The 18,289-nt window shown below is 29.3% G+C and overlaps 1 protein-coding gene across 2 annotated transcripts in view; it reads left to right on the top strand.

The window, feature by feature from the left end:
• LOC107447225 (sodium/calcium exchanger 3) overlaps positions 1 to 18,289 on the top strand; it is a 252,259-nt gene that overhangs the window by 129,487 nt on the left and 104,483 nt on the right. The gene's annotated exons all lie outside the window — the stretch shown is intronic.

Here is an 18,289-nt window from a genome sequence, read left to right on the forward strand (position 1 = left end):
AAAAAAAAAAAAAAAAAATAGGGATAATAAATAAAAAAATTTCCTTTCAAGGCTTTCTGCTCTAAAAATTTTCTTTAGAAAATAGTTTAAGACACAAATTTCCATAATACTGAAAAATCTAAGGATAGTACTATAAAAAGTCATTTATCAAAAAACCGTTATAAATTAAAAGAATTTTTTAAAATCATGTATTACATAAATGTACTTACAAATATTCATTAAAATTCCACACTATTATTCATCAGTGAAATCCTTATTTTTAATAAATTTTATTACAATCTTTTACATAAAACAGTGAAAGTGTTGGATTTTATTAAAATGACTTTATTAGAAATGTTAGGCTTAAGCATTATAAACTTTAAAGCGATGTTCTGTTCATTTAAAATTAAAGAGTTCAATTCTTTTAAAACTTAAACTATACATTACCCTTAAACAAAATATAACCCTATTCTGCGAACTACTAATTACAAGACTTACCATAATGGGATTTAACAACACAAAACTACAACGAAACAAATTCGAAGTTATTATTTTTTTAAAACCGTACATCTTTATTTTCTATTAGCTTTCGCATTAATCACTTAAGTAGATTCCAACTCGTCCTGTATCTAGATATTTTTACTTGTTCTCTAAGTCCCATTTTTTTTGTTTTTAAGTTCAAAGTCTTCCCGTTAAGACTCTGAAAAATCCATTTACTTCTAGGTAGAATACCCGTTGACTCAAAGAAAACACATTAGCCATTGGTAAAGAGAATACAATACAACTGTGACCGTTACTTGGACCGAATGGAATTTCGTTGACAAGCTTTAGAGTAAAGGAGAAGATTAAATTATTCAGAAAGGGGGAACTAGTGAACTGAAACTTTCTGTTTCGTCAAAGAAACTAGCATGATACAGAAACAAAAGGAACGAATAGTTAATAACTCTTTTACCATTTTAGGTACAGTTATTCGCACGTCAAACATTTAGTTTAGTTTTAAAAGTTGGTTAATTGAGAACTAGAAGGCAAGTTTTAATTCATTTAGTCTACTGGTTTGAGTATATCCACGAGGTTGACATGAAATTATTTTTTAGATATTGGATATTTTACTGTCGAGTCAAAGTTTGTTTATAAAAAGAACCCAACTTAAGTTTGTAAAAAAACTTATACAAAGACTTCCTTTTATTTTATTTTATAACTGGTGTTGGACTGCGGACTTAATTTTGAGTTTAAGACTAACAATGTTTGACTCCATAGCCTTCTAATTTTTAACCCAACCCAGAAGACAAGGAACTCCTGGATAAAGCAGTGGAGCAAATTAGCCTTCGTGGAGGACTTTTTGATGGACCTATCCCACATAGGCATTACATAGATTGGAAAATCGCGGAAAAATTCCACGGTTAGCCCGATGGCAAGGGGATTCTAAGCACTGAAAATATATTACGTCAGCACTGTGGTCGGTGTAAAAGCAGAATTCGTATCAATCAGCAACCGCTAGGATTAGAACTGCTCAATTCCCTGAGCTACCACGGTTTTAAAGACTTTCTTTATAGAATAAGTAGTATCTTTATTACCAATTAACTGCCTTCGGCAGTCAAATGATCCTCCTCTGAGTCTACCGCTCAAAAGCATTGCACTGATCCTGTTGATTTCGTCTGCTTCGTTCTAGGTTCATAAATGAGTTTTTTTCTGTGGGTATTGCTAATTAAATGTGTAATCTCGTAATTTTTTCATTCTATAGTTTAAGAATGATTAACAGGGAGCATCTAAGCATAAAATTTGAAAGATCGAATTGAAATGGAAACTGGGAGAAGGCAAAACTTAGAGGTACCTTGGTAGAACGTGTATGGACGTTTTTGGTAGCACTGTTCTAAGGGCTTAGTTCTATCTTACGGGCCTACGACTACACTCTAATTTCGTCATAACAAATGGAAAAGAGAGAAGCAGAATACTACCAACTACTACACTGGGGTAAAGAGTACTAACAACCTGAATGCGGCATTCGTAAAATCTGTCTTCACCGTGAAATTTTATAGCGAAATTTTTACAGTTATTGTTGAATTACAGTGATTCGGTGATTTTACAGTAAATATTACTGTACATAAAAATTGCGGGGCATACCAAATTTTATCTTAAATTTTACTGGAAAAATGGATTTTATGGTGAAAAGTACTGACATCTTACTTTAAATACATTACTAAAAGTATACTGGCTTGTACTTTTAACTGCAACTTGATCCGGAATTTTTTACAGTTTATGTTTCGATAACTAAAAAGTTAAATTTACTTGACAGTGAAACAGCAAAAATGAGAGATCACATTTTCGGTTAGCAACAGTTATAAACATGCTGACATAACAAATTATTATGGAGAAACGGTTTTAAATTAATTGGACATTACGTACTGAGATAATTTTGACATACGATAAAATTTTGTAAGATCTTAAACAATGTCAAAATTCTCAATCGAAAATTTTAAAGAAGAAATTGTTAAAAACGTGAAAAAAATTTACTATTAAGACTTCAAGACAACCAGTTAAACCTCAACCTCGTCTCGATATCTCAATTAGTGATAATGAGTTAGAAAGGACACTGTAATTACAATATTATTAAAAAGTTAAATGGTTAAAAGAGGTATAAAAAATTTAAGCAAAAATTTTTGAAAAACCTGCTTTTAAGTGTACAAATAGGAGTCAACATTTACCTTCTAGTAAAACTTCATAGCTGTTAGGCTGTGTCCCCTTTTGCTTACAACGCTACAAATATACGCACGCGTGTGCGCATGGTAAATTTTCTTCTGACAATATAATAAAGAAATGGATAATATGATTTACACCCGAAGGAAAAAATTCTGATAAAATAATCGTACTGCATGGTAATGATATTTCTGGAAAAAAAAATATGCTTAGTGTCAGGGTCACGTGATGTAATAACACGCATTTTCTGATGTTGCGAGCTAAAAGCTTGATATTATAGATATGATCATTTTTTCTTGTTTTGGTTTTTTTGAACAATGGATGAAAAAGAATAATAAAATGGTGAATTAGTTTTTGTAGAATTTTGCGTTATTTCTTTTGTAAAAGGTTACGACTGACACTTAGTAAGACCAAAATATACGATATTTAAACCGATTATTTGGTTACAATACGAATATTTGGTTATTTTTTTATTTATATGGTAACGGCTTACCAGAAATTCCGGTTTTCAAAACTACAGTTCTAATTATATCAAATTTAGTATAAAATACAAAACTCAAATATAAATTTAATCGAATAAACGTTTGTTATGCTATGCTATATCACGATAAAATTACTAAATTTTCATCACACGTTATAAAACAGTACTTTATTTATAATTTTACCAAAAATCTTTACCAAAGCGCTTCAGTAAAAATTACCAAGCCTTTCACTGCTCTCATAGAGCCGAAAACGCGGCAAATTGTACCAGATTCTAGTAGTTTAGATCTTATTTTTACAGTGTGTATCACAAGGTCTGCAGAGTTTGATGAAAGCCATCAGAAGAAAGTTTCATTTCTAAATCTTTTTCAGAACTATTCCTTATAGCGTAATTCTCAAACAACAATCATCAAAGAAAACTTAAAAAAGCGTTTCATTCCTTATAAAAATAGTTTCAGCTATTTCGATAATGGCTTGTCCGCGGAAAAGCGTAAGATTTTATGGTTGTTTTAATTTGAGTGATTCAGATATTTTTAGATTTTATGACTTTACTTTCTGGAACCTACGATAGTTTAGAGGTCTTAACTCTAAACACTTTGTTTTCTCTTCATTTTCTTTTTGTGGGAAATTACTGTTTTAAAATGTGCTGAATTTGTATATGTCGGCGCATTTTCTAGATGAGTAAAATGCAATGAGTAATTTAGTGCCTTGGAAATAAAATACAGATACTAGAGTCCTATGAATATGCAGGTTGATTTTATTTAAATCGATTTGACTTAGTACCGATGATAACTCGATATGAGAGTTTATAATATCGCCAAATTCAATTAAAGAATTAATGGCGGTTTAGGAGGAAAAAAATATAAATTCCATAAAACTGATTTCCAAATTCTTAATACTCTTCTGATCTCTTATTTCAAAGTTACATAAAGTAAAAGTGGAGACGCAATGGCTGAGGGGATAAAGCGTTTGCCTTATAATGAAGTGAACCAGGTTCGAATCCCAACGATGGCTGGTCGATACGAATTCTGCATCCGGCTTGCACCGACCACAGTGCAGACACGAAATATCCTCAGTGGTAAATGGATCATGGGTTAGAGTCCCCTCGCCATTGAGCTAACAGTGGGAGGTTTCGTGCTTTTACTCGCCATGTAACGCAAATGCGGGTTTATTCCATCAAAAGTCGTCCACGAAGACAAATTGCTCCCAATGCTTGAACCAGGAGTCCCTTTGTCTTCTGAATTGGAATCAAAGTTACAAGGCTACGCAGTTGAACATTAGCAGTCGTAAATTTAAAAAAATTAGGCTGGGTGTTCGACTACAGTGATAAAATAAAGTAAAAGCATAGATTTAAGCAACACAAGCTGAAATAAAGCATATTAAAAATAAGTTTTATGTTTATTAAATATTATTTTATGTAATCTTGACAAAATGAAACAAATGATTAATGTTTATAAACAGTACATCAATAACTGATTAGGTTTAGGGGCTATTTACAAAACTTTTGCTCCATTTTATAATTTTCCCCGCCATAATCACTGCAATAATTATGTGTCATTTCATGTTATGCAATCCCTACATTATCGTCTCCCTAATATGATTAGTCAAACAGCAACTCTCATTAAATATTATTCCATTCTAATATTAAATTATCATATTTAATTATATTATTAAATAATGCTATTATACTATTAAAATAACTCTCTCTTGTCAACAGGAATTTTAACACACATCAAGGGTCTTCTTATAAAGTATCGTTTTAAATTCCTTTTCAAATATAGGTAAACAAAGTATAAACATAGGGGTCCCTGGTTAATATTTAGTTAAGAAAAAAAGAGCAAAAACATTTTCGCAATCTAAAGAATCATTCCTGGAGGAAACAGGGATGAAAGCATAAAAACTTGTTTGACTGCAAAAAGAATGAGAGGGGAGTTGAAGGGCGAAAACTAGAAATTCCCAAGTTTTCTCTGGCAATCAAACTGGTTTTGATACTTTTAGTTTCTTTTTCCGCAATATTTATTTGTCGGATCATGATAGAGTTCTTGTTCCCACTTCTCACTGGTATAAAAATTTTTCAATCTATTGTGTATACTTTTTCGAATAATATTTGGAAGAGAATCTTCAAATATAAAAGGCAGTTATTACAGAGTATCCTTTTTACGATCACTTTTCCCAGCTTGACGCTTTCATATAAAATGTGGTCTGATATAACTGCGTTAAAAGTATCTAATCCATCAACGTTACGCAAATACACATGATTCTAAGAACAATAGCAAATAATTATGCAGTTAAGTATTATTAACTATAATAAAAAACGCACAACAATTATGCAAAGTTAGATTACAGTTTTGAAAAACGGAACAGTTATAAAACTGACAACTGAAAAACTTAACAGTTGTAAAAACTGAACGTCTAATATAAAGTTAACCCAGTTTTTGGCATATTGTGTGTAAACGCACCATTTCAATAAGTATTTTTTATTAAAACTGTGAAAGGCCAGCTAGGACTTTTTTTTCTTACTTAATTTGACTTTATATTTTTCTCTAATTTTTATTTTATACCATTTTCAAAGGTTAACTATGGCTTATATTTTTCTCTTATTTTAATTTTATGCTATTTTCAAAGGTTCTGAAGATATCTATGAAACATTAGTTATTCAATTGAATTATTTTTTAAAAATACGCTATAATTTTTTTTTATACTTGAAGCAACTATCGACAAATTCGACTTTTTGAAAACGCTTAATTATTTCATTTGAGATATATCATGTTTTGATGACAGATTAAATTTGAAAGTTCTATAAATAAAATGAAAACAAAACAAATGTCATTAAAAAGAATGTGCAACTGAATGATGTTTCGATTGATTTGGCAAATGGTGCATATATGTAATATTTTATTAAAATATTATTTTTCGTGCATGAGATTGTTTTTGCCTCGTAATGAATGTAATTTAAACTCATTTCAATGAAAATAATTTCACATGTTATAAAATTTTTATACTTGACCTTAAATAGGTTAATATAAAATGTATTTTGTTAGCTTGAATAAAATACGAAAATAGGAGAAAATGTGAATTTAAAAAAGCTGAAATCTTCACATAATTTAAATTGTTCTGAAATAACTACCTAAGTAATAAAACTGATAAATAATTACTTAATTTATTTTTATTAAAATTCTAAAAATAATAAAAAGCATGCCCATTAGTTCGCAAAGAAAATCACTAGCTGATCAAATATTTTTAAAATTCCTGTTCTTTTTAAACACGTTTTGAATCCCCTCCCCCCAATTTGTTTTTCCTTGCTCATCAAAAATTTTAATAATTTTAGAAAATAATAGTTACTTAGGTTATTGCCACAAAAACAAATATTTTTCCTTTATTATTAATATAGAGAAAGTCTTAAAAATTTGTTCGACGAGGCAAAAATTTTAATAACAACTTAAAACAGCGAACACTAGCTAAACGTTTATTTTTATATAAAAACGTTTCTTTTATGTGATAGAAATATGTTTTTTTACTTTATAGCTTAAAGTATTGTTTACACAATAAAGCGTAAAATATACTCGTAAACCAAAAGATTTTCCGAAGTTCTATAATTTTTAAATGGAAAAATACTAAAAAATATTTTTCGTTATCTCAACGCAAACTGAGATATCACGATTTTTTTTCTTTATAAAATTTACTTTTTTTTCAAGTCATGTAAAATATGAAGAAAAAAAAAGCTTTGTGTTAAAAAAGGGCAGAAAAAGGCTATTTTCATACTTTCTACATTTCAGGTTTTATGCGTGCCGAGAAAAAGTTTTAACGGTTGTTAAATTACATTATTCCCCACAGTTCGTTTAACTTAAAGTTAGCGTTAACTTGGCATCATTTAATGATTTTTTTTCTCCTCTAAAAATTTATCTTGATGGGGATGAAAATTAATTTAGTTTCGCACTTTTATCACTAACATTTCATTTTAATTACAAAAAGCACTTAGCGAACTCTCGCCGAAACAGCTTTTTAGAAGGAACGTTAATATTCCGGATGTTTTGTAACGCTTTCTGTAGTAAATTTTTTTAAATTTCCGTAAATATGGGGCTTCAAAAGTTTGTATAAATAATAAAATATAAAAGATGTAATTGTGTTTATTTTTTTTTAAATATTTTATATGAAGTAGTTTATATTCAAATCTAAAAAAGTACAGATAAAAATATAATTGTTCCAATATGACTCCATTGGAAAAGTACTGATAACATAATAGTTGTATTAAGAGGACTCCATTGGAAAAGTACTGATAGCATAACAGTTACAGTAATAGAACTCCATTAGAAAAGTACTGACTACATAATAATTTTACTAAGAGGATCCGTTAGAAAAGTACTGATTACATATTAATTGAACTAATAGCCTAATATTTGCACTTTTAGTACCCTAATAACCTTATAACTGTACAGATAGCCAACTACTAATATAAAAATTTTACTGATAGCAAAAAGATTATATTAATAGCATACGAAGAAAATCAAATAGTAGTACTGATGTTAAACTGATAATATAATAATTGGCAGGTGCACATTGATAATTTAATTATACTGACAGAACATTGATAACGTAATTATTATACTGATAGAATAGCTAATAAACTAATTACCGCACATTAGTTCCCTGATAACCTTATAATTGTTCTGATAGCCCACTGATAATATAATAATTGTACTGATGGCAAACAGATAAAGTAATAATCGTATTGATGTACATTGATAACTTAATTGTATTGACAGCATACTGATTACCTAATAATTGTTCTGACAGTGCAACTAATAAACTAAATATTGCATGTTTAGTACACCAATAATCGTATAATTGTACTAATAGCATAATAAATCTACTGATAGCCCAGCCCACTGTCATAATAATTGTAATGATAGCCCATAATAGCTGCATTGATATCACAACTTATAATATATTGATTATACTAATACCATAATAATACTAAAATGATAACTTTCATAATTAACTTATAGTATAATAATTTAACTCAAAGGCTTAAAATAAGTAAAAATCATACCTGATTTTAGAAATTCATGAGACAAATTATGTTTGAATGATTAAGCATTGGTGAAAAGCTTAATCACCCTTACGAACTCACAGCTTATTTAAATATCTACGTGACTTATTTAAATATAAAAATATATTCCTTAGTTTTTTTTTTAAAAATACAAACTAAAAATTTATTTTAAGTAAATGACAAATTAAATAAAGGAAAAAAGTTAAGTTGGTTACTTTATAATGAATCTAAAATTTGAATCCGATAGCAAAATAACTACTGTTATTAATATTAATTGAGTTGATGCTTTACAAATTTATTTAAATTTTTTACAAATGTAAAATAATCGGTGTGGTATTTTTAATACTTGCGTAATCTAATGTTGCCATCATATTTTTTATTCTACCTACTTGACTTCAAAAATATTTTATTACAGAAATTATAATAACAAATGTATTTCGTTGAAGGGTTGATAATAATAAATATATTTCGCTATTGCAATAACGGTTTTTATAATGGTGTTACTATATATCGTACGAAGATACCAACTACCATTGGTATCATCATTTCGTACATTCTTATTGGATTGAAAAAAAGTCATATGACATGGTAAATTATAAATAAAGATCCAGATATTTTTGGTTGTAATCTGTTTAAAATTTACAAAAATTATAAAGGTACATCCGTAAATAGTTTATTTTCACCTCATTTAACAGTGATTACACGTAAGGAATTTTATTATTCCTTTGTAATATTATTCTTTGCTATTATTACGCTCATTCTTCTGAGGGAAATTGTTTTGTTTTTAAATTTAATAGGGATGGATTTAAGTAAAAATAGCTAATCAAGCAATTATGAAAGAATAATATTTTTTGATTTTTTTCCATTAAAATTTCGAGTTATTTCCATTCTTTCTTGATGCAGAAAGTCATTATTTGTATGGAATAATTTAGGTAGTTTGTTAAAAAAATATTAGAAATAAATAAAAATATTATATTAATAAAATGTATAGAAGAAAAAATTGATACGTAAAAAATATCATATTACAATAAATTGTTTTAAATTATAAATATAACAATTCACTTTCAATACTTCTGTTGGTTAATACTTAAACTACAAAGATAGGATCTCTTTGAATTTAGCACAACTTCTGTTGCAGAATGCATAATAAATAACCGAACCACTTCAATTCTACTTCAAACAATTCTTTCGCCAAATCCTTTCGTTCAACTCTGGAACAGTTTGACTTTTTTGGACACTTTGACCACGAAACCGGACAGAGTGTCGCCAATGCGCCATTGTCCCACTAGCTGAATAGGGTGTTACCCAGACTCCAGAGCAAGGACACACAAAAACACATACACAGGAGCCGGATTCTCCCCTTTTGGCACGGATCCAGGCTCTCCCCTTATCCGGCTGATGTCTTTGGCTTTCTGGCTGCCCTTTTTCAGAAGGAGTCTTTCACAGAATATTTCTTTTTTTCCTTTTCGAATGTAAAAGAATGTTTTTGAGGTAGCTAGTCTTCTGGAGTAATGTGATTTCAACAGAAGTTTCTCTTTTTGTCATCAAACATTTTTTTCGAAAATGGAAGCAAAATTGCAAAAGTTTGATTACTCGAGTTACTTGTCTATAAATTCATCTGAGATTTTATTTCTGAAAAGTCATCAGGAGCAGAAATAGAGTTGTTGATATTATTTTCTTGTCATGCCATTTTAAATTCAATTTTGATGTGGAAAATCCAATTTTCAGGAGGTATTGTTTATCACAACTTTGACATTTATGTTCTAAAACGTTTTGATCGTTACAATAGAATACATTTTATTTTTCATGATTTTAGCCAGCTCAAACCTAGAACAAAGGTTTTTATTTAGATGTAAATTATTTCCATTACAAAAATAATTCTTATCTAAAAGTAATATAACTAATAAACTAGATAATTGATTATTCACATATAGCTAATTTGATTTCCATTTGCCTAAAAATTAGCTAGTGAAAGCAAACAGTTTTCTGAAATATTAACTATTCTGTTATTCTACGAAACAATTCTGTTATTCGAACGAAAGATATTCCATGCATGCTTTGTTACATGTCTATTAACCTTTTTTCCCACACAACAAAATAAGTGCGGTTTGTATCCTTTTCCTTGTATATTGAGGAATAGATTTTGAAATTTAATTTTCTTTGTCGTGGGTAAAATTAATCACATTTACACCGAAAATTAATTGTAGGAAAAATTAGGTTTCTAATTATTGCAATAAAAATATATTTTGTTGTTTCACTTGTATGAACTGCAGTAAAAAGCTTTCAAAATAAAATATGATAGTTTTTCTGTATAAATAAAAATACTTGGTATACATAAATGAGTCACTATTAATTATATTTCTCGCACTTTAAAAAAAAAAAAAGACATATCATTGATATTTTTTGAGTTTTTTTTTAAGGAAAAGAAAGCTAAATCCAAACAATTACAAAGCAATATTGACTTTGAGAATCAGATGATTAGTGTTAAATAGAATTTTAAGATGATTTGTGTTGTATTAAATACAGCGTTTTATTCTCATAGCGCTAAATATTCATTTAGTGTAAAAAATAATTGATCTTTCCTTAAAATATTTACACCTAGTTAATACCGACTTTATTTTTCTTAAAGTGGCACCTGAATAAAAGTTTCTAAATATTTTTTAAATTATCGCTTCACTTACAGCTTTTAAATCTACAGCTGTATTGGATCTAGGAGCTAATTTTCTTTTATGATTGACATCGTAATATTTAAATTTATTAGTAGGAGTGACCAAGAAATAACTTGGACACACGAGGATGGACCTTAAAAAGTTTACAAGGGATATAAAAAAATAATTTATTAACAGTTCGTGGAAAATACAAAATGGAAATAAGATGCTTGTTGTTGATCCCTTTCCTATAAAACCTCCATGCCTAGTCACACGTTAATCGAAACACATGGCCAACTTGTGTAACCCATATTATCACAACCCAATGAAAACTGCAAAATTTAAAATGAGAAGTGTAGTGTAGGAATAGTAAGTAATCTCTTTTTCTACCAACAGATGGCGGTCGGTGATGTTTAATTACGTTGGGTATGATATGACGTAATAATGCCAGAGATTGTATAAAATATGATTGATAACAGTCGACCATTTGGTCACATTCCTAAATTGTTCGACGAGTTATTTGTAATAAAAGTGTCGTTGTTTTAAAATCAGATGAATGGATAATACAAGCTGATTAAAATAACCCGCATTCCCCATAAAAGAAGAATAACTTCATAAGAAGTCAGGGATTTCTTGACATGCACCCCTGATTTGGCACCCAGTAATTCTTTCCTAAATTAAAAGAAAGTTTATCTAAAAAAAAGTTCTCTTCAGAAAATGCTGTGAAAACAGCTGCTGCTGAGAACAGGCTCCCCAGGCTGACTTCTCAGGAATATTTCTACAATATATTTTAAAGGTAAACATATTATTTTAAACGGATCATTCAAATGCTTACATGCTACTACAATTATAATAACTTCAAATCAAAAAATGCATTTTTTTAATATTTTACGATGTTTTACAAGAAATTAAGCAGCAGCACTGACTGAACTCATAAAAATTGTTTGGTAATTTTATGCGTTATTAGACATTATTTCGCTTTATTTTCTGATTAATCTTTTAGAATTTAGTATGAGTTCACTTGGATCTGAAACTTAATGCTGCGATAGTTTATCGAAATCCGTTCCCTCTCCTACACTTTACAAAATTCTATAAATTGTTGAGTTTCTAATTTTATAGCCTCCTGCTGTAATATCTGAAAAGCTCGAATAAAATTAGGAGCGCGCCGCTTCAAAATCGACGAGGATGTCAGACTTGATAAACCCTGAGATAAAGATTCCTCGCACATTCCTGACTCAAATTAAAGCAGAGTTGGTTGAATCACGAATGATATTATCGGTTCATCGGGAGCTCGAGACGTAAATGGGATCATGCCTTTTTTGATCTCGGAATTCATATTATGAGAGCTGTGAATGAGTGACGCTACTTCTATTTATCTTCTCTTAGAAAAAAAAGTTCCATAAATTTGTAAAAGGCAGAGAAAGAGGTCGAGGTAAACTAATAAAACTATTTATTTGATAAAAGGGAGTCGGTTGGGCATATATCAATAATGCTAAAACTGACCATTTTTGATGTACCCTTTTTAAGAAACTACTTATGATATCTATTTTAAATTTTTGGTGATATTTGAGATTATATCTGTTGTATAATGTTTTAGGGCTAGCCAGAATGAGTTATAAATGATTTTTGTTCGAAAATGATGAGACTTTTTAAGAAATTAAAAATTCATAAATTCATAAATTTTTAAATTTTTTTTTTTGCCAAAGATATGTATTAACCGTTAACAAATATATCTAAATATTCTGTGAAAAAAAAATACTGATGCAATATCTTGTTTAGATGCTGCGAAAAGGTACTTCATAAAAGGTCAGTTTTAGCGTTTTTGGAATATAACCAACTGACTCCCCTTAAAGAAGTACCTTATTGGACACTTGAAGACTTTTTACTATCGTAAGAGTAAAAAGTAGTAACGCGATTCATATTATAAGAGCTGAGAATGAATGGCTGTTTTATTCATCTTCATTTAAGAAAAGTTAGTCCGTAAATTTGTAGAACACAGAAAGGAAGTTTATGGAAAGTTAATAAAATCATTTGTGCACTTAAAGGTCTTCAAGTATCCTCTAGTGAAGTACTTCATTAACTAGTGGACGACTTCTTACTAGAGGAAGACTTTTTACTAGTGGACGACTTTTTACCAGTGAAAGGCTTTTTACTAATAAAATTCATATTATAAGAACTGTGAATAACAGGAACTTATATTATCTTCATTTAAAAAAGTTGTTATATAAAGGACCCTACAAATCTCACGAGAATTAATTCTTTATCGAATTACCTGACATTTTAATGAAAAAATTTAATTAATTATGATGCTTTAGTTCAAAACATTTTGATCAGAAGCTCTCATTGAAATGGTGTAAAAAAAAGATAATTTTGGAGATACGAAGCCTCAAATTATAAATAGTATGACGCATTAATTTTTCAGCTAATTTGATAGAGAATTAATTTCTATAAGATTGGTACGAGGTCCTTCGTAGAACATGAAAAGGAATGTTGGGGCAAACTATTAAAATTATTTGTGAGATATATGAAGTACCTTACTATTAGATACTTTATAAGTAGAAAGCTAAAAACCAACGGTAATCATATTATAAGAACGGTGAATGAATGGTGCTTCCATTTAGCATCATTTCAAAAAGTTAAACTATAAATATGTGAAGCACCGGAAGGGGTCGAAGCAAACTAATAGAAATATTTGTGCGATTTATTAAGCATCTTAATAAATATTTGAAGACTTTTTATTTGAAGAAGAGTTTTTAATTATTGGTAATATGTGTTTTACCAAAGAATTCATATTACATGAGCTCTAATGAATAGCGCTTCTATTTATCGTCTCTTAGAAAAATTGCTCTATGAACTTGTAAAAGACAAAGAAGAAGGTGGAAAGTTTTTGAGAACGGCAAGGTTTAATGGTTTCAAACATTTAACCTTTTTGAAGAATGTATATAACAAAATTTGAAATTTGAATGAAATCGGTCGAATAGTTTCTGAGAAGTAGCATTTTAAAAAAGTCTGATATTTATAGTTCGATATCTCACATACTATTCGACCTTATTTTGTATTTTGCCATATAAAATTACATTATTTAATATGATTTAAAAATTTGTTTACCTTGGATTTCAAAAGTTGTTTCGATTATTAAGTAAAATAATAAATAATTTCAAAAATTACTTTTCGAATTAAATTATCTTTTAGAAGAACGAATTTTATAAATGTGTGCAAAATTTTTTAAATCCACTTGAAAAGTTTTTGAGATATGATGAGATATACAAAGTAAAATTAACATTAAAGGGTCCAAACTTTTTACCGCTCTCTTGTCTAAATTATTAGAACCATATTTCCCAGACTAGGGGTCAGGAATCAGAATCCGTCCCGAAAAGTGTATATTTATTCAGAGGAAGTATGTCTTGAGCCTGATTTCGTAACTTCAAATATCGACTGCACTGACTACTTAGCATACTTTTAAGATTGATTCCTAAAGCGTGAAAATCCGATTATTAGGAGGAAAGCTATTCAAGGTGTTCCGTTTCCTTTTTTTTCCTTGTCTACTGGTATGCACAACCGATGCATTGTTAAGGGTATTACGCAATAAACCTAGATACTTTTCAATAAGAGCAAAAGAATAGCGATTTAGTTAACGCATTATTTTTGTCTGTGCTTTATACAGATATCCATTTTTATTAATTATATAAAAATGCACTCAAATAAAGTTCATGATCTTATTCTTGCTGATCTGTGTTATAGGAGGTCCCTGAAAATGGTTGTCTTCGATTTTGCCATGGTTGGCTCTTTGACCTAGTGTTAACTCTGTAAAAGTGGCAGACCTTGTTTAAGGCTGTTTCGTTGACTATTATTACATATTTCATTAAATTTTAATAAGCGAACGTAATATATAATTAGCAAATGTGACATTGTCACACTTTTTAAAACATAAATCAATTAATTACAATCATTAATCAACCGTTATTGTTCACCATTTTTCATTTATTGAAATTTATTGCAAATTCAGAAAAATTTGGTTTTAATGACTAAGTTTTGAGTTTGCGTTACATTCGGCAAAATTTTTAGAGGCTCCATTGATGCATTTATGCATCAATGGAAATGCGTTCAATCGCCTTCTTATTCTGAAGCATGCTTATCGCCTACTTTTGTGACTAATTTCAATAGTAACTTACTTCTACAATTAAAATCTTAATTTATATTCAAAAACAATTAAAAACTTAATAAGAACAAATTAGGAAGCAAAAATAACAGCTTTGAAAAAAGCTGCCTGTTCTCAAAATAACGGCAAAAGAACAATTGTGACAATAAAAATAAGCAAAGCCATTTATTAATCAATATATCAGCTAAGTAACTGTGTTTGTCAAATTTGGTTGCATAAAAATATCTTCTCAAATAAATTATTTAAAGCTTATTTAGCTCTTAGCTTGAAACGAAGCTAAAAAATCGGCAGCTTCTAAACAAAGGGTTTGTTAAAACACTTATCTTTCAGTAAAAAATGGATCGATTTAAAAAAAATGTTTTTTGTTTGAAAACATATGACGTCTATAAAAAAAAATCTCAAAATGGAAATTTTGATTGCTTTTTTTTCCTAATTTGAAGGTCCTCAGTACCCTTAAATGAGAAAAAAGTGCAAATATATCAGTAAAACTTTTTTTTATCCCTGATCCAGTAATATTGCGTTGCCAGTTATTATTCTTTTGGCGACCGGGCTGTAAATATCTGCTACAAAACATTTTTAATTCTCTTGAAACAAAACCTTGGCAGTCATTTAACGAGCTGAATACTGAGCCAAATCCGTTTACTTAACTGTGCATTGAAATTTTATAAATTGCTGAAATTCAGAGAGAGCTCTTAATGTCAGAAATGTCCCTGAAGCAGACAGAAAGGCAGAATAAAATTACGGGCGCGTGCTCCGGAAGCGAGGAAGATGTCAAAATCTTAATAACCCCTGAGATAAAGAATCCTCTTGCATTCCTCACGAAAATTAAAGCTTCGAATTGCCGAGCTCGTTGAATCATGAAAGACATTATCGGTCCATTGGAAAGACCGAGAAACAAACTGGATGAAAGCATTTCTTCGAATGGGGCAAGAATCGAGGAATTCGTATTAGGAGAGGAATGGTGAATGAATGATGCTTCCATAGTGAGCTTATTCAATAAGCTCATAAGAGGCTAGGAATGAGCCGTGCCTGGAAGAGAGAACTAATCGAATCATTGGTATTCTACTAGTTTATACATCTTGTCTGTATATCGAGAATGATAATTTAATAGCATCTGTGGATTTAATTCGATATTGATTTGTATCTTAAATGTTCGTAGAGTTTTGATTTTGGAGGAAGATACTAAACTGTTAATATATTTGATTAATATATACATCTTTTGCAATTATTAACCTAGGTTGAACCAAATATTTCAGATGAAATCAATCATTTTATATTCTAAATTGAGAATAAATATTTCAGTTTAAATTAAACAATGTAGATTAAATAAAATATAAATTTATGTAAGATATGAACTTGCAATTAAGGAGCGTATCAAGTTTTGCAACAGGGAAAAGGTTCATGTAGGTCAGGGGTGGCAAACCTTTAAACACCAACGTGCCATTTTTCTAAAAAATTGTTTAATGAGGTCATAGACCTGCCGTCAAATAATTTTGACTTCATGATTATTGGGATAATAATAATACTAAATACTATCAACTCAAAACTCTTTATTTACATTGAAAAAAAGAAATTTTTTTTTTTTGCCATATCTTGAAACAACATAAAGTAACATCAGTGTGACTTTTGTTCAGATAGATTAGTTACAAATAACTTATATTAGGTTGTAAGATGTTAGTTTAAGCAGGACTGTTAATTTTTTTTGCTAGTTATCTATTGTTAGCTTGCTTTTAATAGTTATTAATTGTTTTTTAGCACTAATTGATAATTTTTTTATTAATAATTGTTTATCATTTCCTTTGTTTTTTGTGAGTTTTAATTTAATTGTTACATATACTTCATAGTGTAATAACAATTGTGATTGGTGGCGTGCCCAAAGTATTGTGCCTCGTGACATAAATGGCACGCGTGCCAATGGTTCGCCATCCCTGATGTAGGTTGATAAAAAAATCTATTTAAAATACAGATTTTTAATTTTTTGAATCAATTGAAGATAAAAAATACTTGAACTAGTAATCACATAAATATAATTACAGCGACGAAAAAATACTAGTTTGACTATCAGCTTGTTTTTTAAAAAAAAACAGAAACAACCTAACTAATTGAAGGCATACCTCAAAGTAATTAATTTTTTTTATTATATGGTAGTGCATAGAACCAAGTTTTAAACAAAATTCAGCGTAATATAATTTACTTAAAAATTAACAGGAAGTAAAAACTCTTCGTTGAATCCATCTGGTTTCGTAATAAACCTTCGGAATATACATAAGTTTGAAACACATGGATATTTGCGAGTTTAATTAGTCTAATTATGTCAAAAAAAAGTTCTTGAGTAATCTAATTTTAAATATCTGACTTCTTAAAATTCAATTTCTCTCGAACTTTTCAACCAATTTCATATTTTGCCATATAAATTACATTCTATAAAATGATTTAAAAATTTGTGTATACCTTACGAACCTTAGAATTTAAATTTTATTCGATTATTATTAAATAAAATAGCGAAAAAGATTAAATAATTGTTGTTTTTTTGAGGGATCATCTTTAGTTTTATAATTCCGTGAAAAAATTTTCCACTCGCTAAAAATATTCTAAATTTTCAGAATATAAAATCAACATTCAGGGGTCAAAACTTTCGACAGCTATTTTGACCAAACGTTTAGGACCATATTTTCCAACTTGCGGCCATCCCCTATGTTTTGGGGGGTCAGAAACCATAATCCGTCAATAACAGTATGTTTATTCAGAGAAAGTACGTATTTGCGTCGAATTTCTTAGCTTATGCATCGTCTGCACTAAATAATTAGAATATTTGAGATCAGCTCTTCGGACTATTAAGATTGAGTCCTAGTACGTGAAAATCTGATCATTAAAAACTAAAAGTTATTCAGGGAGTTTCATTTTTTTGTTGCTCTGTGCACTAACCAGCTTTTGAAACAGTTTTCTTTATTTATCTACTATACTAAATACCCTTCTACTGAATAACCGTTATACCGAATACCCGTTATACTGAATACCTGTTCTTCGTACGGGTGGAAAAGAGTAAGCAAACAATATATCAGCGTTGAACGATTTTACGAAATCCTGCGCAAAACTGAGAGACATATACCAACACAATTAATAAAGCTAAAATAATTCTATTTTTTAACATTATTATTATATTTTGTTCTTACCGGTAGAATATATATTTGTTTATATATTCTACCTGGTATATTTTGTTCTTCCGATAGAATATATATTTGTTTATATATTCTACCTGGTATATTTTGTTCCTTCCGG

This window comes from Parasteatoda tepidariorum, chromosome 3 (genome assembly GCF_043381705.1).
Source record: "Parasteatoda tepidariorum isolate YZ-2023 chromosome 3, CAS_Ptep_4.0, whole genome shotgun sequence".
NCBI lineage: Eukaryota > Metazoa > Arthropoda > Arachnida > Araneae > Theridiidae > Parasteatoda > Parasteatoda tepidariorum.